Source organism: Anolis carolinensis, chromosome 4, assembly GCF_035594765.1.
Source record: "Anolis carolinensis isolate JA03-04 chromosome 4, rAnoCar3.1.pri, whole genome shotgun sequence".
Lineage (NCBI taxonomy): Eukaryota > Metazoa > Chordata > Lepidosauria > Squamata > Dactyloidae > Anolis > Anolis carolinensis.
This window is the reverse complement of record NC_085844.1, coordinates 104,379,972-104,407,331: the sequence shown is the minus strand read 5'-3', so window position 1 is coordinate 104,407,331 and position 27,360 is coordinate 104,379,972. Positions and strand designations below refer to the sequence as shown.

Here is a 27,360-nt window from a genome sequence, read left to right as displayed (position 1 = left end):
AAGCCATCTTCAACCTCAGCAACATGGAATGGACGAAGGATTGGGGGAAATCCAACCCCAAATAGGGAAACAAGTTGTCCAGGAACACCTGGCCACTCTAAACGAATTCAAGTCCCCAGGGCCAGATCAGCTACATCCAAGAGTATTGAAGGAACTAGCGGAAGTTATTTCAGAACCACTGGCAATCATCTTCGAGAGTTCTTGGAGAACAGGAGAAGTCCCAGCAGATTGGAGGAGGGCGAATGTGGTCCCTATCTTCAAGAAGGGAAAAAAGAACGACCCAAACAATTACCGTCCGGTCAGCCTCACATCAATACCAGGCAAGATTCTGGAAAAGATCATTAAGGAAGTGGTCTGCAAACACTTAGAAACAAATGCGGTCATTGCTAATAGTCAACACGGATTTACCAAAAACAAGTCATGCCAGACTAATCTGATCTCTTTTTTCGATAGAGTTACGAGTTGGGTCGATACAGGGAATGCCGTGGATGTAGCATATCTAGATTTCAGTAAGGCCTTCGACAAAGTCCCCCACGACCTTCTGGCAAACAAACTAGTAAAATGTGGGCTAGACAAAACTACGGTTAGGTGGATCTGTAATTGGCTAAGCGAACGAACCCAAAGGGTGCTCACCAATGCGTCGTCTTCATCATGGAAAGAAGTGACAAGTGGAGTGCCGCAGGGCTCCGTCCTGGGCCCGGTTCTGTTCAACATCTTTATTAACGACTTAGACGAAGGGTTAGAAGGCACGATCATCAAGTTTGCAGATGACACCAAACTCGGAGGGATAGCTAACACTCCAGAAGACAGGAGCAGAATTCAAAACGATCTTGACAGACTAGAGAGATGGGCCGAAACTAACAAAATGAAGTTCAACAGGGACAAATGCAAGATACTTCACTTCGTCAGAAAAAATGGAAATCAAAGATACAGAATGGGGGACGCCTGGCTTGACAGCAGTGTGTGCGAAAAAGATCTTGGAGTCCTCGTGGACAACAAGTTAAACATGAGCCTACAATGTGATGCGGCAGCTAAAAAAGCCAATGGGATTTTGGCCTGCATCAATAGGGGAATAACGTCTAGATCCAGGGAAGTCATGCTCCCCCTCTATTCTGCCTTGGTCAGACCACACCTGGAATACTGTGTCCAGTTTTGGGCACCGCAGATGAAGGGAGATGCTGACAAGCTGGAAAGCGTCCAGAGGAGGGCAACTAAAATGATTAAGGGTCTGGAGAACAAGCCCTATGAGGAGAGGCTTAAAGAGCTGGGCATGTTTAGCCTGCAGAAGAGAAGGCTGAGAGGAGACATGATAGCCATGTACAAATATGTGAGGGGAAGTCATAGGGAGGAGGGAGCAAGCTTATTTTCTGCTGCCCTGCAGACTAGGACACGGAACAATGGCTTCAAACTACAGGAAAGGAGATTCCACCTGAACATCAGGAAGAACTTCCTCACTGTGAGGGCTGTTCGGCAGTGGAACTCTCTCCCCCGGACTGTGGTGGAGGCTCCTTCTTTGGAGGCTTTTAAGCAGAGGCTGGATGGCCATCTGTCGGGGGTGCTTTGAATGCGATTTCCTGCTTCTTAGCGGGGGGTTGGACTAGATGGCCCTTGAGGTCTCTTCCAACTCTACTATTCTATGATTCTATGATTCTATGATTCTATGAGATTTGGGCTGGTTTGATGCTACACCACTTAGTCAGATGGATGGAGCTGAAGAAGGTCCACCTATCCAAGTAATCTACCCGGGAATAATATGCCCCAAGTCATTCCTTCATCCACAACCAAGTAATTTATGATGGTTGCACTGCTGTGGACATATCTGGCATTCAGCAGCTGCACCAACAAACCAGAAATATGATCTGGATTGTGTGGACAGGACTGCACACAGAATAGATTTCAAGTATCTATCAAACTTTCCCCTTCCCAATGCCTAATGTCAATACCCTCTCCTAGATTCATCCTAAAACATGTACAGAACAATAGATAAAATAAACAACAGCAAGGTGTTAGAGTAGGCATGGGCAAACTTCAGCCCTCCATGTGTTTTGGACTTCAACGCCCACAACCAACTGTTAGGAAACACCTGGAGGGCTGACGTTTGACAATGCCTGTGTTAGAGAGACTGGTTGATGAGACTGCAAATTCTGTAGAGCTAGATCAAATTTTAGAAGTCCTACTGAAACTTGAAGTGACTGGCTTGACCTTGAAGGAGCTGGAAGTGGTGATGGCCGACAGGAAGCTCTGGCGTGGGTTGGTTCATGAGGTCACAATGAGTCAGAAGCGACTGAACAAATAAACAACTGAAACTAATTGCCAGGAAGCTTGACTGCTTCTGATAAACAGAATCAAATGTGAAATATCATTTGATAGGCACCTACATGAACAGCATCTTTGGATTCCTGCTAATCCCTGCATCTTGCCTCCACATTTCATCACATAATAGTCACGCTTTTAATCTTTTTTTTAGGTGAAAAAGATGTCAGAGTAATTTGCAGTGCAGTAGCAGTTGGATGGAATCAGTGGAACGCAGAACGAAGAGACATCAGAGACGATAGTAAAACTATATACAAGTTTTACTGAAAGCAGTAATAATCAAGACAAACAGACTTGTAGACACAGGACTTGACTCTCAGCAGACAGCACTCGACTCAGAACTGAACTGAACTGATGCAATCAGTAATGCACACACACTTGTGTCTGGACACTCCCCAGTTCCAGCCACACATCAAGGTTAACACAGCTTCTTAGTACTTAACTCTTTCCAGACTATAGTACACTCTGGATGATGCAATCAGTATGCAATACACAAATTGCATTTAAACACTACCAATACACAAATCCCACATTAACAAAAGAGGGGTGCAACTATTATGCAAGGGAAAAAACTTACCTTTTTGTACCAAATTATTAAACTGATGTTGAAAACAATTTAAGAAAATTGACAAGAGTGACCAGAAAAACAAATTCACATATTTACACATTTTAATCTTCCTTGCAGAAAGACCCCATGCCACTGTCATTGTTTTCATTATATGATGTACTGTGTTCAGTGCTGCTTGTATTGGATATTTTTTCTTCACCATCACTCTCCTACAGTGCATCATCTTCAGCTCCAGCCTGTGCATTAGAAATGCCTGTTTTAAAAGCTTTTCACAATAATGTCCTCTGTTCCAACTCTCAAGGTCCCAACTCTTAATGACTCATGTGCACATCAGTTCTAAGGATGGGCACTTCACCTTTCCAGTTGATGTCAATTGATGATCACTGCTCATCATCAATTCATTATACAAACAACACAAGTGGTCTTTAGAGGGCTTTTTTTTAACTGATACATCCAATGGCTGAAAGATAGAGGGTAAGAGACCAAAAATGGTATATTTTATATTTTGTTGTCATAGAGAACAAAATCCTTCTCAATGGGACTTCGGAAGCTGCCCAAAACAAGCAGAGATGGTTATTTCCTTAGTGTTCCTGGTCTTTTGTTCCATACAGTTTTGATTGAATCCACCATGGGATCTGAGTCAATTGAATCCTTTGCCTGCACTTGTACACGTATCCCACTGGGAAATTGTACTTAGGCATAGTTTTCCTCTTTAAAATGATGTAAGGTGGTAACTTCCTTCAATCAGCTGTAATGGCAAACATTACAGTGCACCATAATTTCTTTTTAAAAAATAATCTTTATTGAAAATTTACTCATACATTAAAAAAAGAAGAAGAGAAGAGGGGAAAAAAGATTATGGGGATATGGGCAAAGAGGGAGGGGTAACAAGAATAAGAGAAAGCTCTGGTCTTTTGGGGAACTTAGTTCCTAGGATTAACTGTATGTTTTTGTGAATCATTTTCCTTTTATTTTTTTTTGCCTTTCTTCATGTCCACCACGCGTGAAAATACGTTACCTCCTTGTCTTCACATTTCCAACAATTCTTACTTCTTCTTTTGTTGATTATTCCCAATTTCATCAGTGTTATGTGCCACCTGTAAAACATCTTCATCCAATTCTCTTTGAGATCGTATGCATAGGTGAACTTCAGTTTCCTGGTCCAGCAGCCTTCCTATTCCTCCATATATATTGGTCTGCCTATGTTTTTTGCCCATTTGACCATACAGTTTTTCACTTGTTCAGTCTCGGTGTTCTGTTCTAATAATTTTTTTGTGTATTTTTGTGATTAGTTTTTTTCTTGATGAAAGTATGTTATCCCAGACGTTGTCTGTTTCCATAAACCCATTTGACTTTGTCTTTGTTGTAATGTTATTTAATTTGCCGGTATTGGAACCACGAGATTTTTGGATATATCTCGTTTATTTCTTGTTGCATTTTGATTAAATATTCTTGTCCCTTTTTCGTTATTAGTTCTCCGTAGTTAGGCCAGTTGGTCCAACCCTAGTAACCTTCATTGTATTGCTTCAAGGGAGGATAGCCATCTTGGTGTCTTATTATATATTCTTGATTTGTATTTGTTTAATGTTTTAATTAGGGCAGATCTAATGAAATGATTGCCGAAATTACTTTCAATTTATATTTTTTCATGCCACAGGTATGAATGCCACCCTGTGCAGAGGTCAAATCCATCTAGGTTCAATATTTTTTATTTTTTAAAAAAACATCCAGTCTCTTATCCACATTATATTACATGCTTCATAATAGATTTTCAGGTCTGGCATTTCAAAGCCCCCCCTTCTGCATTTGTCCATTAGATTGTTTATTTTTATCCGTGATTTTTTGCCCTGCCAGATAAATTTAGTTAAGTCTCTATTCCATGTCAAGAAGATTCTTTGATTTCTTATAATCAGAAGGTTCTGAAAGAGGAAAAGCATCTTCGGGAGGATGTTCATTTTGATTGTCGAAATACTCCCCCAAAATGATATTTTTAAATTCTTCCAATTATCCAAATCTCTTATTATTTCTTACCATTTTTTTCATAATTGTTCTTGAATAATTGAGAGTTTCTTGTAATTAGGGTCAAACTCAAATATTTAATTTTTGAGGTTATTTGTATTCCTGATTGTTTTGTTATTTGGTCTTGTTTTTAGTCTGCTTTAGTCTTGTTGGTGTTTATTTTGAAACCTGCAAGTTCTCCGAATTCCTGTATTTCCTCCATCCATTTTCTCACGTTGTTGGCAGGGTCTTCGATAAGACATATAACATCATCTGCATAAACCCTTACTTTGTAATTGGTTCCCTGAATCTTTGCTCCTTGTAACTCTTTGTTGTCTCTTATCTTATTTAGTAAAATTTCCAGTGTCATTATAAATATTAGAGGTGATAAGGGCATGCCTATCTGGTTTATTTTGTTTATTTTTATAATTTCTGTTTCTCTGCAATTTATGTTAATCTTTGACTCCTGATTTTGGTATATTATTTCTATCGTATTTTGGAAATAGTACCCCATATCCAATTCTTGAATTATTGATTTGAAAAAAATCCCAATTTACCTTGTTGAAGGCTTTTTCTGCGTTGATTGACAGAAATAAGACTTCTTTCTGATTATTTGATTCATAGTATTCTATTAGGTCTAGAATTATTCTCATGTTGTCTTTTAAATGTCTATTGGGCAGCAACCCCACTTGATAATCTTTTATCCAATTTTTCAAGAAAAAAATAGCCTTTCTGCCATGATATTCGTGAATATTTTATAATCAATATTGAGAAGAGATATCGGTCTGTAATTTTTGATATCCTCAGGGTCTGATTGGTCCTTGTGTATTAATGTTATTAAACTGAGTTGGGATAATGTTGTGTTTGCCGGTTACTTCCTGTGCTTTCATTTGCAACATCTTCAAGGCTACACTGCAGCCATTGCTGTGCACTATAACCTCCAACACTTTCCCACTTTTGTTTCAGGGAATTATGGACCACACTTCTGAAGCCTCTGACTGTTATGGATTTTAAAAAATTATTTTTTAAAGCTTTGGCTTTTCCTCCTTATTCTTCCATTTTGGCTAACCCTCCTCCTCTCGCCATACACTCATAGGTCTTACTAGTCCAGAAGATAATTGCTCTAGAGCTCCCTTGATAGGACTGACTTGCCTTATTACATATTTCCCTGCAGCACTCTGGTGCCAAGGTCTTTTAGCTCTTGCCTGGGGGATCCTCTTCTGCCTCCTTTACATCAGCCATGGTGCAGCTGGGAGGTGGATGTTTTCAGAGCAACGGGGCTTTTCTTTGAAGAATTACTTATGGAAGCACACATTTCTTATTCTTATGAATCAGAATTTCCATGGCTTTTATTACATTGCTTTGAAATCCTCCTGGATTGACTAAAATGCCCTCAGCCAGCTGTGTTGGATTGATGTGTTATGTGTGGTGAATAACTTCCAGAGCAAGGGTTTTTTTTTTTTTAAAGGGAACAAGGTAGCTATTGCAGCTTTAAAATTTGACATTGATTTCCAGACTTTCATAAAACATTTTTCCAAAAAAGATGCAACTGATGTTGGATTATGGTAGAGTCATCAGATGATGCTTTTTCACCATCATAAACTGATCTGTTTCTTCTAGGACTTGCAGAATTGAAACCTAAAATGCAGCATTCACACTCACAATCAAATTTAGATGAAGGCATCTAAATTTGGGATTTGGGAAGGCACAATCAAATTTAGATGAACATTTGCAGATACTCAATGACACATACACACACTATGAATAAAGTGGAGAATGTCCCCAATAGCCCCATAAGCAGCCCCATGGCTACATGCATTACAGAAACAGAGAATAATATGTGTTTCCTTAAACCAGTGGTTCTTAATCTGTGGGTCCCCAGATGTTTTGAGAGGTTTTGACATGTTGAGAACCACTGCCTTAAACTAAGAGTATATGTTCATTTGTACATTTATTCGAAAATAGGAACTTGTTATTAACATTATGTTGACCCTTTTATAGTGCTTTCTTGACAAGAGATATTCAAAGGAGGTTTACCATCTTATGGAGAGAGTGTGTAACTTGCCCAATGCGTTTTCAAGTTTCAACAGATGCTTAAGTCCTGACCGCTCATAGTCCTTATCCAACATTCAAACTGCTATGCCACATTGTCTCCCAAATTTAAAATAATTATTCATATATTTAAACAGAAATATTATATATCTCACCACAACAGGAACAACCAGGACTGGATATCTCTATGCTTATTCAGTCTGCTCTCCAAATATTCTCAAATGGCAGCTTCAAGGCCCCTTCTTTTCTCTTTTATCCTCATTATTACCAACTTAATCTAGGCAGTACTTCAAAAGAGGACATCTTCAAATATAGGAGTGCTCTTTGACAGTCTGTCAATATGAACTTTATTTACCCCACCCCTTTAAGTAGGAATAATTTCATTTGAATTCTTCACTTCATGATTCAAACAGATAATTTTGTTTTAATTTGGTTTGCTTAATGTCCCAGGAGTGGAAGGGCAAGCTGACTATTCATGCTAAAAGAAAATGTATAGAATATATGCAGCTAAAACTAAAAACAAATATACTCATGCCTGACACACTCAAAGGCATCAGGAAAAATAAGATTTTATTGTGTGGGGAAGAGACCTTGTGGTTTCATTGTATGCTTCTATGTATTATATTTGTGGATTTTATGGATGATCTTTTTCATCTGCTTTTCTTAAAATCCTAAAAATATCTTTTTAGATACTAAGATAGGAACCATCACTGACTACAGTGACAATTTACCAGTGACTATTCTCTTAAATGTTTTGGCTTTTTTTTAAGGGGGGGGGGTTTCTAGCCAAGCCAATTACTACCAGGATATAGCAATTCTCAGTAGGAAAGTTGCCAGCAGGGTGTTACCTTCTCTGAATTTAGACTTTAATAAGTGGAAGAAGGAGGAGGAAGAAGAGGAATGCAGGACCACTAGTGCTTGTGACCACAATCATTCATGGGTGATTTTTACAAAAGAAAAGTTAGGATATGTTTGATTTGAATATATACTTACTTACATTTAAGACTATGTGATAGGGAAAGAGTTCAAAACATCTTTTTTTTATAATTACCTTGAAACGCTATTTTATATTTTATCACATTTAATCACACTCCTTTTGTTGTCAGCAAGTTAATGAGACCCTCTAGGATCACTATCACTGAGCACAAAAATTGAATTATTTAGGAATGTTGTGCATTTCAGGTACAGTTCTGAATCTGGTAAGCATACTGAGAAAGGATTTTTTTAAATATATATATATATATATATATATATATATATATATATATACATACATACACACATTGGCTGGCACCCTGTATTTCAGGTATAGATTCATAGTCAGGAGTTATGGAATTATGTTTACAATTGTAAATTCTCCCTCAAAGCTGCCTTAACTACCACCAACTGTTCCTTTTGCTGATAATCTTGGAACAGGAAGATGGCAATTCCAGCTCTCTTCCACCAGTGAGTAGGGCTGCAACAATCAGAAGAAGGACACCCTCATAATTTATTGTCATAGCCTTGCTTTCTGGCAAGATGGAGCTGGTAACATCCTCTTCTTTTGTCAGATTATCAGACTTCTATTGCTCAGGGCAGCTTGGCTATTAAGGTAGGTTTGGGTGGGGTGGGGGTCAGATTTTTTTTAGTCTAAGAGGAAATGTAAGCAGAAGTTCTTATTATTTCCTTTAGCAAATGAAAAAGAAAATGGAGCTGTATAGATGACCACAGTTGTCCTTATAAAGTCATAAATTAGAGTTCTGTGAAAAAAATTGCAAGGGCTCAGTTTGGTCTGAGCAAAGGTCAATCAAGGGTAGCCTTTAGTTTCCAGCAGTGCTCAGCCAGTTGTTTTGACATCTTTCTAGCAGGACATTCATGCAGCAGCCCCATCTCTAGTTTTATTCCACGAGGGATATAAATTGCCACTAATTGCCTTTCTGCATGCAAGAATGAATAATATCAAAAGTTTTCCCTGCACTGAGTGAGATTATGAAAAATTTAGTACACATACGCACAATGTTTCAGCCTCTTTCCAATGAGGAAGGCTGCAGGAAAAAAATCAGGACAACTGTCACAGTTCTACCCCCCCCCCTCCTTTAAGTGATCTCCAATGTGACAGAAAGGCCCTTACTACACCACCACACAATTAAGACTCTCTGCTTTGATCTGTATTATATGAGTCCATGCTGCCATACAATTCAGTTCAAAGCAGATAATCTGGGTTTTATATGGCAGTGTAGAAGGGGCCTTAAAAGCAGGATTCCTGTTGTAATTCCTCCCACACAACTCTATGGAATAGATGAGAAGATGGAAACATCTGTCTGGTGCACCCTAATCAAACAGAAGAACAGACTCCTGTTACTTGCATTGACTGCTACCTGTTAAGTCAGGACTGGAGGATTAGGCTGGAAGATTCAGCTGAGCAATTAAAGTAATGGTGTAAGTGAGTAATGCATGTAGAATTCTAGTTATTTTTTAAAAAATCATATTGATTTCAAAGGTAGGAAATGGGAAATATGCATTCAGAACAATATGCAGCAGCTCTTGGCTGGTTTATAAGGCTACAGGATTTTTTGTATCCCCTACAGCATTTAATATGAGGGGATTGAGTCAGTTTCAAAAACATAATTACACATATTGGTGGTTGTGAATGCCAGCCAACATTTCTATATTATCCATTAGCCCTGACAAAGGCTAGCAGACTTTACAAACATATAGCAAGAAACTATTATTCTGAAGTCGCCAACATGGTGTTAGAAGAATTTAAGTCATTGTATGCATGTGGTTGGCAAGGATTAACCTGTAATTTTCCACTTTGACTAATTTCTTTTTGAGTCTCAAGTTTGGTTTATCACAGCCATGATCTTGCTCTAAGATAGCACATATGTAAAGTGTTAAACTGGAGCATAGGAGTTCAGGATGGAAGAGTCTATTGTGTTATTACACTTGGTGGATTATCTTTGGACAGTTAATTTCTCTCATCTTGAGAGAGAGTCAAAGAGGAGGTTAACCATATACCATGTTGCACCAAAAGCCCATTAAAAGGAAGGTAGTAAATAAATGGCATTAAAAAAAATCAAACAATCAATATTACTACCCTTTGACATTTAATCATGGGTCTCTGCATAATCTTCTTTTAATTTATATAGAAGGTTGCCTTCCTTTTAAATAGAAAAGTAGTCCATATGAATCATATGTGAATCATGAATCAATTAATATTTTTCTTGAGAAAATTATCAGTGGTTTCATGTGATAAAATCCTAAATTAATCTTTTCTCCTTAACAGGATAAATATGGGAAACCACTGATTATTTTCATAGAATCATAGAATCTATCTATTTAGGATTTTATCACATGAAGTTTCTATCCCATGGTGCTCAGGTGATCATAATGACAACATACCATCAGAGCACATCTCTGTATCCATGCAACTTTGACAATATGCCTATCCACAGTCCTACTTCTGCATGACCTCATAACTCCATCCTCCCACACTTCTGAAATCTCAATAGTATTTGCAATTTTAAATTTCCAACATGTTTAATAAACAGATAAAAAAATTGATTTTATCTGATTTTCAAAATTTCAGTCTCAAGAAGAGCAAGGAGGAGTGGTAGAGGAGGAGAATCCCATCCCCAGACATCACTTCCATGCTGGCCTACCAGCACAAAAGCTGAACAGACCTATCACATCAGGTAAATGACAGGAGCGTGGCACAATTGATACTTGATAGGTACCATCACCTTTGGTCCTGCTTCAATGCCAGTTTAGCTCCTTCATGGGATAAAGTCCTTGATCAATACAACAGGAAAGTGAGCCTTCATCCAAAAAACCCCAAATTAAATAAATCTCCATTTTGTACCCTTCTCCTGCTCTATTCCCACATGTTCACATTCTCAGAATGTGAGCTAAAACAGTGATGGGAAAAGGATTTTTCCCCAAATTATAATGCGTAAATGGCATTGCAACTTATCTAGTTAAAATATCTTAATTAACAGATGTAATGAAAATTGCTACATTTTATTTATTCATAGAAACCTATTTTAGTGCAGAATGAGCTTTTAAACTACATAAAATTTCAGTAATTATCCTTCAGAACTACTTATTAAAATATCCAAATGAAGAATGCAGGATGATTCTTATTAATACTATTTAATTTTTTTTAAAGCACGACTACCCTTTTGAATAACTCATTCTGCTAACACCTCACCAATGTATTGATTTTTAAAAGCATCACTACCCTTGTGAATAACCCATTCTGTTAACACCTATCCAATGTATTTCTTAGTGATGTACAATATGATAGCTTCATACTTCCACATCAATTTCCTTTTCAAAGAAGGGGGTGAGGGAATCTACAAATGCTGTCAGTTTTTCATGCTCTGGTTGGGAAAGTAGGTATGATTCTTGTGTGTTAAAAGATGAAAACAGAATAGAATAATAGAAAGATTTAACAGGATCATTTTCAAAGTGATGCCAAATTTAAATGCTGTGTTCCAAGTTTGTAAGAAACAACTGTCTTGTGAGGCTATTCGATCTCAGACATGGAATTCTGGTACATTATTCAATCATCACAATGATCTATTTAAATAAACAAGTAGCACCACACAGAAAGCACCAAGGGCCTCCCTCCTTCTGTTTTTCCAATTTACAGTATATAATATTAATATTTGTGCAAAGAATAATCTGCAGAAGAATTCCTGTGCTCAGATTAGGCCTACAGGCAAACATGTTTTTAGTGAAACTGAACACATATCCATCCCCAGGGATTTCATGTGAACAAGTGTCATAGACTTGTGAGGGCTACCACATTATATTAAACAATTCTTCTGTCAATTCATAGATTATGATATACAGGGCCTAACCAGAGTAAACCACTGCAGTGTCTCCGATTATCATCTAGTGGCACTATGATGGAGTGTAAAGCTCCTCCAGTATATTAACACTGAGCTTCCGCTTCTGCTCCTAATGCAGTGCAGTTTGAAAATGTCAGGTCATGCTATTGTAGCCAGTTATCTAACTTCAAATATTGAAACAGCCATTGTATTCCAGGATCTATACCATCTATATCAATACTTGATGTTCTCTAACATGTGTTGGAGGGCTGAGGGACAAAGTCTACCCAACTGCATCTGGACGCTACATGATCCTCTTGCCTGTGTCTCCATGTTACTCATTGGCCATGAGATGCAGCCCATTACTATCAAAATGGGAGGCATAAATCATTTGATATTTTCCTTAGCAACACCTCCCAAAATGCATTTGCTGGCATAATTGTCTGTTATGTATGTCATCTACATAATTCTGGCTTCTGTCTACTAGGACTTAGACAAGTTTCTAGGTTTTCTGGTATTATTTCCTGTCTGTCTATTGTTTTTCAAAAGAGCTGAAGAAGTGAGGCGAAGAAAAGTGGGAGGGGTTTTGTAGAAGACCTTTGAAATTGCTCCTTAACATGTTGAAATCAAGTAGCCTATACCAACCATGATCACAGAAAATGGGACCACCCACCACGTAAGGGAAGACGCCTGGACTATTGCATAAAAGTCACACATTGCTTAAAACAGCATAATAGAATCCAACTACCCATGAAATTTTTGCTACTGTTGCATCTTCTGAAAACAACATCAGTTGTAGAGGGAAGGCAAGATGGCGCCGGTGTGATAGGAGGCGCTTTAAGGAGTTCCGATATCTCTGCTGTTTTTAGACTACTGGGGCACAACAGTTCCTTGTTGAACTTCCTTCTGTTCTTATCTTCTTTGCAAATGGGGAATAATAAAACCTGACCACGAATTCACTTGTCACAACTGTCCCAAGTCTTAGAGGATCTGTTTTTATAGTTCTTCTTGTTGCTTCCTGAACCCACCAGCTAAACCTTGTTTCATTCTTTTATTATAGGACATGCATTTCCTTCTCCAACTACAGAGCCAACTCCTTGATTGTCTGACTCTTGACTTTCATCACGTGAGGAGAAGACATGTTAACTCAGCAATGAAAGTGCAGCACAGAAAGATGGAAGTGACATACCTGTCAACCTTTAAGGACAGATGCTATAGCTCTGGGACATGAAAGGAACCATGGTTGCAAACAGAAGAAAAATGGCTTCCAGTAGACCACCAATGAGTGAAGCAAGCAATGCCTGAAAGCAATGGCTACAGAAATATGGACTTTGAGACTGGGGACATCAAGGGAGGTTGAGGTTTTTCATGTCTTGGGATTTTGAACATGTTTGGAACTGGGAATAACTGTGAAGATTTGGGGGGATTAAGCTAAAAAAAATCCACATTCTGTTGAGTTGATTCTGTCAGTTAACTTAGTGGCTCAAGGTGAAGGACATTTTAAAATACTTCAATGTTCAGAAAAACATCTTGAAATGAAAGGTGTGTGGCTGAATGAGACGGGCCCAATCATCACAAGACAGCCATGAATGAGTCCTACCCATCTTCCCACATTGACATTCCTCTTTTGTGCCCTGCACTACCAAAGGAAGTGTAAACAAATATACCATAGTATGCAGTATGCATTTACTAGATTATTTTTGATGTTCAAATTGCTGTCACTTCATGTCAAACAGGTTAGATTGGAGATGGTTTGGGGTTTTATTTTCTTTGCTTCTTCCAAAACCACGTGGTTCTATAGTAGGTGTGACTGTATACAAATGTTAGCTAGATCTGGCTGGATATTGACTTCTAACCAACAGGAGCTTTCTCAGTAGCACTTTTGTTCATATATCATCAGATTTCCCTGAGAGATGTAGTAGTGCTAAGCTCCTGTGGGAGAACCACGTGGGAAAACGTGCATGATGCATCAATACAACCAAAAGAACATTGCTTTTGATTCTTTGTATTGTATTTCTCCAACTAGATTCTAGTTTTACTACTGGGTCTTTACAGTTTATTGTGTATTATACAGAGTCTATGGTTACTAATGCATTATGAATTTCCTTGATGACAAGACTTGGGGGGGGGGGGGCTCAAGGATTCTTGTATGTGCCAATGACTTTGATTGTATGAGCCCACTTATTCCTCATGTTATCACATTTGTGGTGACTCATGAGAGGCTGTGTCAGCTGCTGCTATATTTTTTTAAAAATGGCATTCTTCAGTTACAAAACCAATTGTAGCAAAGTGTTTTCAAACAAAGATATTTTTTTCTTCTGTAGATTTCTACAATAAAATATATGCATACATAGACAAAAACAAAAAAACCTGACCACAACAAGCCCTGAGATGGCCAGACCTCACAAGCCCTCTAAACAATTCAAAATAGATGAATTATTTGGGGAGGAACCGTGAGACATCAATTGTAGAGTATGTGTCGGCAGATCAAGGAGGAAGCATGAATGTGTGGGTTTACCTTTCCTTGCCTGATTCTGATTTCACCATCAATCCCAAGACACAAACCTTCCTTGGTAGCAATAGAAATTCCAACCCAGCACTAATACAAGGGAGCAATTTTCATTTTTTGATGGGAACTTCCTTGTTCCTTTGAAGCTGCTTTTCTGCTCTCTGTAGCATACACCCTGTCACATGTCTTCATAGGACACAATGGCAACATTAGAAATGTCAGTGCATTGGAAATGAAATGTCCTTTACTCTAGTATGGCACCTGAAGTATTTGCCTGATTTTGTGCAGAAGATTTTAACCATTTGAAAATTGCCATGCTTATGCCAATACAGTTTATTATCCCTGAACTGCACACTGGGGGCTGAGTGCTATGACTGAAAGAGAATAGCTCTGCTGTGGGTTTGATTTTTACTGTTAAATATTTAGATAAATTATAGCTGTGGGATGGTATAAACAGAATCCAATCTGCCACATGGATCAGCTACACACAGCAAGGAATATGTTAAAATTTGCCTTGTCTAAGAAAGAAGAAATTGATAAATGATATCCCAACCTATGGAAATAAATTGAGGTTACTTAATAGACTCAAAGCTTCTTACAGAATGTATTTCCCTTAGGGTTTGTTCTCCTTTTCTCCTTTGAGGTCCAACTACATGTTATATCCGAAACCATTCCATCCAGGTCTGATAACTTATTTTCTTCTTGCAAATCACAATGTGGACATCTGGAAAAAATAGCAGGAGATGTTTGGTTATTTTATCTCAAATGGTCTAGTCTCCCATTAGCAGCATTCAGCATGACCAATGACATGGAATGGTGAAAGTTATAATGAAAATTGTAGTCCAAAATATCAGGGGTACATCTACATTGCAGAATTACATAAGTCCGAAATCACTTTAGCTGCAATGGCTGTATGCTACTGAATCCTGAAATTTGTAATTTCATTATGTGTTTAGAATTCTTTGCTCCAGAGCTTTAGTGCTGTAGTACAAGGGAGTGGACCTGACAAAACTATGCAATCCAGGTTCTGTTAAGTGGATCCATGATGTTGTAGCTTTGCTGTGTTCATACCTTCTTGGGTGACTAAAAAAAAAATCTGTTCCCTTTCTTAGCATAGTATTGGAACCATTCATAAACTTAATGAAATTTCAAGATAATCCCAACCTAGCAAGATTTATTTTGTGGGTGCTTGCCATTCTCTTCCTTTGGAGTTGGAGTGTGACTTGACCAGGGTCATTCACTGGGTTTCTGTGACTAAGCACGGATTCTTCCCTACTCTCCCATCATCCTATCCCAACACTGAAACCATTACAGTATGGAAATGCTGCATGTGTGGACCCAGTCTAAAAATTCAATAGCCTTTTCCAAACCTCTTGGAGTGAAATGTTCAGTGGGATACGCATTATCAATAGTTGCATATCTTAGTAAAACCATTATGTCGACTATAAATAAAAGACAAGCTATACCCCATCCTCTCAGTCAGAGATATACAAAGAGTAATTAAGCTAAGGAAACGTTAAATTTATGACTGTTGTTTTATGCATGGTGCCCTTACACAAAATAGTGATTGACTGACACTTCAGTATGCCTCTGGAGAGTATTGCAGTGATCCTGGGAAGAAAACATTTGTGTTTGGTGAATGAAATGCAAGCAATGAAGCCAAGAATGTCCGGGAGCTGAAAAATTAAAATGAGATTCTCTTCCCTTACCTCCCACCATTGTATATCTGCAAATGGGTTAGCAGTGCTGTTTGATTAGTCTGGAGAGCAGCAGGAAGAAAACTCAGTGTAGTTTAAGAAGACAACAACAAGAAGAGTGATATGTATAAACACAAGGCAGGGAATAGACAGCAGCACTTGGAATGATATGAGAGTAGAGAACCAGGTGTTCAGAGACTACACAGATGTCATTATGATCTTACATACCATGCACAATAATGAAGGCATGATTGAATGGTGTGCCTTCATAAAGGCTTATGTTTGCACAAACTTGTCCTGGTTTAATTAAAACTGTTAATTCCACTTATACAGGTCCTTTTATATTCATTGAAAAAAACCATTTTCACTTATGCAGGTTTGTGTTTATAGATATACAGGTCCCAAGAGTAACATTAAAATTCCCTGTTTCTGTGAACCAAAGTATATTTAACATGTTTTAGAAGAAGTTGTTGCACAAGAGGAGGAAAAAGTGTAATTGTCAAAGCAGGTGATTGTCCTCACTGCTTTTCTTTTTCATCTAACATGCCATCATTTATAATTGGACCATTAAAGGTAACCACAGTTTTCTTTTGCATGTCTGAATGCTGAAGAACACATATCTAAGGAAGCCCTATTGAGGAGGATTATGGATTTAGCACAGGAAATATCTATTCCTTTTAATGTCTAATTCTATTTTAGATTGGAAATCTCTTTGGGGAAGTGGCCTTTCATGGTTGCTCTTTAAGACCAGTGTTTTTGGTGGTGGTAATACATATTATTTATGTATACTGCAGTGTTCTTGGTGGTGGTAGTAAATATTTTAAAATGCCTGTTTCTGAGCATGTTCCATTTGCTAAAATAACAATGATTATGTCACTTCCCACTGCTTTTATGTCAATAAACATACATAATTATGCAATTGAGGCCCAATTTTATAGATGCTGCAGAAACAAGCATTTTCCTCCTATACTATTTCAGTCACGTTCAATTCTAGGCTATGAATAATAGAAAAAAAATTCTGCAACATGCCATAGCAAAATGTAGACTGAAACTTTCTTTGGATATATAGATTTGCAGCATACTAATTTTAGGGGATGTGGAATGAACATGCTGACAATGGGGTTAATACACCTGCCAAACACCTCTCCATTTGCTGCATATAGAACATGGCCATCAGTTTTTGTAAGACAAGAAGACTCTATTGTTATCCCTAGTCAAGCATTCAAAACAACACATGAGGTCACAAACTGTGGGAACTAATAACTATTATCTGTAGAAATGTTCAGGTTTCCCTTTCTTTAATGTATCTTAGGATAAATGGCTTAGGACCTGAGTATATTTAACACAGAGAAGAAGAGTTTAAGAGGTGAAATGATAGTTATGTTTAAATATTTGAAGGGATTGTATATTGAGGATGAAGCCAGCTTCTTTTATGCTGTTCCAGACACTAACATGGAGCAATTGATTAAAATAACAGAAAAAAAGACATTCCACTCAAACAATAGGAAAAGCTTCTTAATGTAAGCACTACAGTAGAGTATGGTGGAGTCTTCATCCCTGGGGGGTTTGTTAACGGAGGCTAGATGGCTATCTGTCAGGAGTGTTTTGATTATGTATTTCTGCATGGGTGGTCCTTGTGGTCTCTTCCAGTTCTATTGTTCTATGATTATACGTATGGCTCAAACCCAACAGACCATTCAGAATAACACTTCCAAATGTTGCATCCCTTATCCCTCCACTCTTAAGCCATTAAACTAGTCATTCTCAACCTGTGGGTCCCCAGTTGCTTTGGCCTTCAACTCCCAGAAATCCTAATAGCTGGCAAACTGACTGGGATTTCTGGGAGTTGTAGACTCAAACTCCTGGGGACCCACAGGTTGAGAACCAGTGCATTAAACATAGTATGAAGGTCTGGTGGAAAATTGTAAGTATGGTAGACTTCCAAGTAGATTTGGCTGAACACACTTGGATCCTTCCTTCATGGTTTGCACTCATTATGCAAAGGTTCTCTATGGAGAGAGTAGCTTGGATGTTTACAGCTATGTTCTTTTCAGTGACTTGCATGAGTGTTTGTGGCACAGGTCCATGAAGGGAAAACTTGCTCAATTCCTACCTCAAGCAGCAGACTACGACATCGTAATGACTGCTGTCAGTAGGACCATGGTATCCCAATGGCACACTTGAATGCATTCATTGGCATCTAAACCATTTGCTTCCGGGACAGAGGATTAAGTGCTATATCTAATTGTTAGTTCTCCCTCCACCAAAACAGAACCATTTAAAACAACAGAACACATATAAATGTTGATTCATTTCTAAAAATAAATAATAATTGTTGATAATACTGACAATTGGATGAATCCTACTCTATTGGATGAATAGCATTTCTTCATAGAAACAAAACACAATACTATTTTTGTACATAAAATGCTGGTTTGTGTCCAAAACAATTGCATGTGCCTTTTGTGAAAAATAGGTCCTGAATTGCAAATATCATCAGCCCCCTGAATCTCCTGATATTAAAAAATAAAATAAAATATTTTTAGACTATTTTCAAGTGTGTTTTTCTGCCCCTAGTTGTAAGCAATAGATTAGCATAATTTGTGGCTCACAACACTAAATCCAACTAGTAGTCATTGCTGAATCTGGTGAACTTGTGTCAGTTCACAAATTTTGGAGGTGACATTTTGAAGATCGCATTTCAACATTATGGAATGTTGAAATATTAATTTAATTAGAATTTTGGCCTTAATGTTTCCAAAATTTTCTAGCCTAGCCTTTGGTTGGTTTTCAATGTTTATGTATTAGCTTCTTAAATTGACATATAAAGGGTTTCATGTTCTTTGTCCTCACACTGCCTCTTCCCACTTTTTCTCACTGCATTGCTTTTGAAAGCTAACTGGTTTAAGTAATCACTATTTCATAACACTGAGTATTGATGCCTAGGTGAATAAATGTGGCAGATAAGGAACAAAGCATGAAATTATAGTTTGAGGTTGATGAAAGTTCATAGGTACTCTAATCCTACTAGCAAATGTATCCTGCTAATTCAAATAGGAAACTATAATCTATTAATCCAGGAAAGTCTTCAGTTGTACCACCTGCAGAAAGAAGCAAGAAAGGAACGTAAGAAGGAGAATGAAACATGACAGTGGAGGACACAAAAGATATGCATCTCTTTGTCTATTAGTTCATAACATAGTATCCCGTTAAGGGTAAGGATCCTTTGACCGTCCAAAGGAAATTTTGTGTAAAGAGAAAGAGCACTTCTTTGCAACAACTGTCCCCATGTCACTGCTCAGTCCCTGACAGAAAAGTTTCTTTTGAATTCTATCCTTCTGTTTGATTTTTGACAAGCTGTCAACTGCTTGCTGACAACCTATCTGCCAGAGTAGATCAAAGCAGACACAGTGTACACCTTGTGCACAGCTTCCAACAAAAGAACACAATTGGCCTTTAAAGATGTAAAATGTGACAAGCACACATCAGCCTGCCTTTAAGAGTTTGGATATGTAAATCAACATTTTGAAAGATGTTGCCCAGACCCTTCACTGTGACTTTTGCAGAACACACTGAAGCAGCTGTCGTAGATTTAAATGTCATGCTTTGAAGTGATGCACTCTAAGGTAGGAGCATGATTCTTTTTAAAGCTCATTTTGAGCAGAAGTAGCATAGTGGAAGGCACTGAGATTATTGCAAATGAATATAATCTTGAAAGAATCATCCTGCAACTGAATACTGTTGTACATATTTTTTTCCTTAGTCCAATTATTTTTCAGTTTGTAGTAGCTTGAAGAAGGCAAAATAAAAATAAAAATAAAGGGATAAAATAAAATCAACATCCCCATCCCTGGCCTGATATGTGTAACACGTGTGTGTCTCTCTCTGTGTGTGTATGTAGATTAAGGGAAATCTTAGTATCCCTGTATTTTGCTTTGGTCAGATCTCACTTGGAACATTGTGTCCATTTCTGGGACTCACAATTCAAGGACATTGACAAGTTGAAATATGCCGAGAGAAGGGAAACTAAAACAGCAAAAGATCTAAAAGCCAAATTTTATGAGGAATGGTTTAGGGAATTCAATGTGTTTAGCTTATAGCAAAGAAGTTGAGGAGGAGACATGATAGCCATGTTTAAAGATTTGAAAGATGTCTTATTGAAGAAGGGGTGTATGTGTTTTGCAGCTCTAGAAATTAGGATGAGGAACAATGGATTTAAATTTGAGGAAAAAAGATTCTACCTAAACATTAGAAAAATTTCCTGATGGTAAGTAGTATTCAATTAGTGGAATATGCTGCCTTGAGATGTGGTGGAGTTTCCTTCTCAGGCGGTTTTTAAATAGAGGCTGTTTGTGTATTGAATCCCGACTGCGAAATAGAGACCAGACACAAGATGTGGAGAAATAAATTGGCCACTTATTGACCTATTTATAAGTTAACTAGTTGTGAGGGGATCACTGCGACATGAGTAATGGTGTGAGGTCAGGTATCATTCTCAGACTACCTGCCAAGCCAACCACTGGGCAAAACATCTGGTCTTTAACGGGGGGATTCAAGTGCCCCCCACGGTCATCCAGTTTGGCCCCTTCTGTTCAGAGGTTTGCGTTTCGGCATGGCATGGGATTAGACTGAATGGCTCTTGTGGTCTCTTCCAGCTCTATGATTCTATGGTCTTTGGAAAATCCAAGTATTGGTTTTGGTTTTTTGACCATGCCTTAGTCTTTCTCATAGAGTTAATGAGTCAGACAAACTGAATTCCTCAGGATGAAATCTGAGGACGGGCTAGAAAGGCAATCATTTTCTTCTTGGAATTAATAATAATAATTTATTTATTTGACCAGTCATATGACCATTTCAAAATACAATACAAATAAACACGAGGCAAAAAGGAGAAGGCAGCAGCTGACCTTCTGTTCCTTCTTGGAATTATAAATTAGATGATGCTATGATTATTACCTACCAGCATCAGGATGCCTGGGTAGCATCTGACAGGCATTCCATATCCAAAAGAAGAAAACAGATGTCACTCTGCCACATATTTGGTAAGTATTCCTAGCATTTAAGTTGTTCAACTGCAGACAGACACTCCAAGATACCCATCAACCTCTCCTGGCCACTGCAAATATGTGGGAACACTCTGGAAGGCTGGATATTGTCTTATACAGGAAGGCTTGTCTTGTGAGGGGGTACTGTATACCTCATTACAAAATGTCATATGCAGATATAAACCCAAATTATACCAGAGTACATCAGCATCAAAATTACAGCCTTCTTTCTGCTACAGATAGACATTTAACCACCAGTTGATTTTGAGGGAATTGTTTAAATCTGTATTCCTCAAAATTTCATCAGTTTTGCTCTCACTCTTTTTAAGTTGCTAGATTTCACTAAGGTATGCTTTTTTAAGCATTTGAGACATTGAACCACATCCATAATTAAGTTAAGTTAGGATGGATTACTGGCCACACTGACACCCCCCATGCATTACTTCTAGAAGGAATGTCCCTCCATTACTGCATTTCTGTACCTCTACTTTCTTTAAGTTGGATTGCATATTTGGTGGGAAACTATGTATTTGAAACTTTATGAGGCATGACATTATTTTGAAAAATGCACTATAAACCCATTCTCAGATTTTAACATGATGAACCCATAGTCTGTGCCTATGCTTGTTCCAAATTAGCATGAAATGAAATTGCATAGCTACAGCACTTCAGATTGGTTTGGAACATTAGCATTCAAGCTTTATACCCAGGAAAAGCATCCATCAGCACACCTAGTTTTGCATTGCTTCTTCATATACTCCATTGTATTATATATAATTAAAAGGATATTATTTGTCTATACTACATGGCTGATTTTTCAATTCCACGGTTGGCCTAACAGCCATTTATGTTTATTTTTCTCAATGATGGTTGACAACATTTCAATAAGTTTCCATATTCATTTGCATACTGCCTCACACTGCAGACATCTTGAAAATGTCTGTGGATCTTTTTGCTTATTTGGTCTTCTAATTTTCAAACATTTATAGATTTATCTGACCTACATAGGCCTCTCCATAGATTAATATTATCTCTGGGATAGTGGCACTTAGGAAATCATTACCTATATTAATGGCCTCATCACTAAGGACCCAGAAAAAAAATCACTTAAACAGGAGCCAAAATTGTGAGTTGGTGAATTCTCCTTATCATACGGTAACTGGGAAATTTCTTCTTTGGACTCTATAGATTTCAACCCTCCTTGTTATCCTTCTATAGGGAAGTGAAAAGTTTTCTTTTTTAATTTCAGCATGCTACTGTAGAAATGGTCTTTAATAACATACTGCATTACCGTACTGCATTAATTGATTTGAATTTTGTTGATAGTTTGATTAAATTCTGACTCATATATGATACATATGCTTAGCTGTATATTATTATCTCTTCCCAATTCCAAGGCTGTGAAAGATAGATAGATAGATAGATAGATAGATAGATAGATAGATAGATAGATAGATGATAGATAGACAGATAGATAAATTTCTCCCCACACCATTTTCATGGCCATCTTCAGGATGAAGGTCAAATTTCATATCCAGTGTTTCCTGCATGAAAATTTTGCAAATTGGATCATGCATGCAAAATTTGCACATGGTTCATTTACACAGCATACAACATTTCTACACAGGGAATTTTCCAAGGAAAACCTCACACTTTTCCCATGGAAGACATCCTTCTGGAAAAGAAGCATTCAGGTTTTTACACACAGTTGTTTGAATTGAGTCATACTTTCAAATGGCTTTAAACTCATTTAGTGGGCAATTATTGCTCACCATTCTTGATGGCTTCTCTTTTTGTGGTAGTAAGCTTTTCCAACACATACAATGGGGCCCTTCTGAAGCAAATCTGATTCTCTTCATTCTATAATGCTACCCAGCAGTGAGCTCAGTGGCAAGAGCTTTGGCATGTTTTCCCACCTAGAGAGTTTGAGCTTCAGCAGCATATTTAACATAAGAGCCATCTCACCAGATTTCTTCAGTTTTGTATGTGTTGGAAAAGCTTACTACCGTAAAAAGAGAAGCCATCAAGAATGCATCAGGTAATTAATTCTGAAATGCGGAATATTGTCAGGTCATGACAATGGGGTTGTCCCAGACGTAGCCATATTAGGGCAGACTCAATAAAATCTAAGAAATCTGTCAACCATCACTAATTCATGTTCTTTGAGTCCTCAAATGTAAAGATTACATTTGAGCCCAACAAATGATTTCACAGAGAGTTTGCTAGTTTAAAACAATATATTCTTTCTTATTTGATATTAATTATTTTTTCTTTTTTGGTTTAATATTAATGCATATACATTAGGGTTCATGCAATGATATTCGGCATTTGAAATTTTTCTAATTAATAATTGGTCAACTTGGTATGTCATTTTCAGTACAGATTTCTACTATATCTAAAAACAACTAAAAAATCATACAAGCAATCAATTTTTCTTATATTCTTAAAAATGCAGTAGTTTTACGATCAATGTTGTTCAAAAGTCCATTTCAAACACATGCAAGAATTTGTACACCATTTCTGGATCTTGCAGAAGTTTCTTACAATTAGTAGACTTTTGCAATAAGCAAGTAGCAAGAGAATTTCACTTCTTTCACTTCTTTATGTTTAAGTTAACAATTACATGTGTGCAGCTTCACTAAATGGTCAAGAAAAGAATATCATATGATTCAAGTATTTGGCCTGTACAGTGCCTTATTCTGTTGTTTTGGGGTTTCTATAAGTGTTGAGATGACAAGGAAGGTTCATATTGCTTGTAACTTTTAGATGTGTTTTCTTCCGATACATAACAGTGAGATTTACCTCTGAGTAAGTTTTAACAACTGTTACAATAAACACAAACTACTTTATTCCCCCTCAGTACTGCAATTGCAAGTAATTACCTTTAAAGTAACAGAACTCTGACATTTTCTCCGTAGATAGTTGGGTAGAAAAATTATCTAGAAGTCCACTAGGACCTCTCAAAGAATTACGGCTAACTTAATTGAAGCAATGTAGCATAATTATTTTATGAGAAGCATTTCGTTGACATTATTGATCCACATCAAATTTGTCAGTTGGTGTTTAAACTTTAATTTGATGATGATCTCCTGTCAGAGGATTGTACTTTGTAGATGTAAATTAGACCATATTATCGTTTCAATGAAGTTTGCATTATTCAGAGTGAGGAAGTGCTCTGGGAGGAATAAAGCTGATCTTCACATATTCCCTTTTTGGGTGACAGCTCCCACTGAGAGCTTCAATCAATGTCAGAAGAAGCAGGGCAAAGTGCCTAAGAATGAGGGTCCCTGAAAGTGTTTGAAGGACTTATTCAAGAAAGGCCATTCTTACACATATTAGGGCCATTGAGGCACCTTGTCTAAGTATACCATGGGTAGTTGCTTGATTTTCCAGTTGACATGATCCTTGAAGAAGGGGCTACTCAAGGAACCCTGTTGTGAGCTACTATATAAAATATAAATGATGAATATCAAACCACAAACAGCAAAGCTGAAGTCCTTCTCTTCCCCTCAATCCCCCATACTTTGCTCTTGATTGAGATTTTTATATCCTGAGGGCTTCCTGTAAAGGATTTCAACATGCCAGTAGCACACCCTACAGACTCTCAGTGGAATCAACATACAACCTGCTGCAATCCAATGTATAATCCATACAGTTTATTCACAAACATTATTACTCTGACAAACAGTGTTACATACCAGGTGGACTCACTGAAATCTTATTCTTATATTTTCACATGGGAAACTACATTCCTCAATAATGGAAGGATTCAGTTAGGGACATCTATCTAAGGCTGTTTCCATTATCCATGACAATGTCCTTTTCCAGTCAATGTGGTATAGGTTATTCTCTTCATAACACCTAAAGCCCTCTTCCTCTGATCTACTGAAATGCTTCTGATGCCAACCTGAATGGGCATTCCATTCTTTACAGTGAGGAGGCATCACCATAGTCAAATATAAAATGATCACCCCAAGTCTTTCAGGGGTTTTAGCACTGTTGCAATCATTATGTTTCTCACCATGGGAATATTTTTTTTATTCTGCTTGCTTGTCATATAGTACAGAGTGGCTATGTAGGAAGGTTCAGGGGTTTTCCAATAAGTTGGGGATGGAGGGTGTGTGGGTAGGTTCACACATGGATATTTATGATATGCTGAGGGTATGTAGGATTTAGGTCTCTATCAGAGAAAACACTATGAGGAATAGCTGATCACCTTCCCCATGTTTTGTTGAATGTATTTATGAGAGGATTATGTCCACCCACAACCATGGACTCCACATCGGTCTCATAAATTGCCCCTACAATTTTTCATAAATCAAAGTTTAATGAATTACCTCTAAAAATTATGTATGTTTAAGCTTTCTCTGCTTGAAAAAACCTTGCTTCTTCAAGATTTTATGAGATGCATCTTGAGATGCATGCAGCTTTTTTAACAACCATATCAGAAAGGCCAGGCGACGCATCCCATTTTGCCTGGCTTCTGGTAAGGAAAGAGGGAGCATTGGGGTGAATCTGTCACCCTGTGCAAAACTCCCTCTAGTGACACTTTGCTCATCACATGGGGAAAGTGTCACCATCACAACACAGAAGCCTCCCTTGTTGGGGTGAAAGTATCCAGTAACACTTTCAACGAGGTTGGGGGTGGGGCCTACACCAGAAGTCACACACAGTGTGGTGTGATGTCTGGCATTGACCTCCATCTCTCAGATGGGGTGAAAGCATCCTAGGATGCTGATTTCTCCCTGTCTGATGAGGTCATTAAACTGTCCTTTGAACACATACAGAATCTTAGCGTTATAGTTGGAAGGGGCCTCAGAAGCCATCTTGACTAACTCTTTCCTCAATTCAGGATTCTCAGCTAAGGCATTTCCAGCAGGTGTCTATAGAAGGAGACTCCACCATATCTGTAGGCAATTGATTCCATTGCTAAACCAGTCTCCTTCCAGTCTGAAGCATAGCCATCGATATATGGAGAAGAGCCACTGACCATGTGTGGTTGCAATCCTACTCCCCGTTTATGAATATCAGCAACTTTTGCTATGAGCAGGTGGAGTATTTCATTTGCCGGTGCAAAGTAAACCAGTTTGTACCATGGGCTGCTGGTATGCATCCTTCTTCAATATAATGTGTGGAAAGCCCTGGCAGTTGGGGTAGGGAATCTACTCTCTTTTTAGTTGAATTGTTCAGGAGCAATCAAAATTCTGAACTTTGTCTCTTAAATATCTTCAGCATTGTGGACAGTTCTTCTAAATTACAGATTAAACCATGCAGTGGATTTACCACCCCACTGTCCAGGCAACTACCAGCTTCAACTGATAGAATGGGCCAAACAAAACATAAAGCAGTACAAAAACAAAGCAAATTTCAATAGTCCAGGTGAATAAACATTATTTAGTCACCTTTTTGGAAAGGTGAAGAAGAAAAGCACTTTTGGCTACTAGACTTGTACATTTTGGGCGAATCCCTATCCATTTCTGCTTGGTGGATACCAAAAGCCCCCCATATCTGTTTTCCAGTGCCTCCCGAAAATGGGCATGCTGCCAAATGGGCGTTTTTGTTTCTCATCCAAAAAAACAAACAAACAAAAAAAAACAGTTCTTTTCGGCCTATTGACAGCAGTGGGGAACTTACAAAGCTCCCTTTTCCCCTGAGAGCCTTTCCTTTCTTTCCTGCAAGAGAGCCTGGGCTTCAGCAATGGGGTTAAGAAAGCACTCTATATCCTGCCCTTTATAAGGGGGATTTTCCACAGGTTCGCCTTCCATATCCTTCATTAAGACCTGGATTAAAAAAGCATCAGAGTTGCCACTCTTTTGTTTCTGGATTCTTTCCCTTCTGTGCTGTAGAGGAGGACAGACTGGGTTTACTGCTTCTTAAACTGGTTCTACTCTAGAGGAGAGGCAGGTGTGTGCTTTCTTCTCTCCCAGGGCCAGCAGCAGTATGCCATGTGCAGCTTTCCAAGGCATTTTAAGGAGGCCCAGAGGAAGAGTGATGACCTGGGAGCTCAGTGGAGCTGCATCCTCCCCAGACTACCTTAAAAATCCCCTGTATTGCCTGCAAGGCTGCAATCTCCTTTCTTCTTGGGATTTTGCTTCCTTAAAACCGTTTCTACCTTGTGTTCTAGAGAGGTAGTCTTCTCTTTTTATTTGCTGGCATTACTATCATTAATACCAGCTTTCCAAGGCATTTTGCCTTCAGATTTCCCAAACTGCCCTTTTCTGCTCCAGTGCCATTTTCTCAGAGTGACTAACCTCGAATTACCCCCTCTTTGAACTATTTAACACAGAGACACATGATTTAAAAATCTGAGACTAGTCATTTTTCTTTTTCCCCATTTTGGGGCATTTTAGCAGTTCATGTGGTT

The 27,360-nt window shown here is 38.1% G+C and overlaps 1 long non-coding RNA gene across 1 annotated transcript; it reads left to right on the top strand.

The window, feature by feature from the left end:
* The first annotated feature begins 9,598 nt into the window (after positions 1-9,598).
* LOC134298199 (uncharacterized) lies at positions 9,599-18,496 on the top strand. The gene is made up of 2 exons (XR_010005150.1): positions 9,599-10,605; positions 12,806-18,496. It is a non-coding gene; the product is annotated as an uncharacterized LOC134298199 (long non-coding RNA).
* Positions 18,497-27,360: the final 8,864 nt, after the last annotated feature.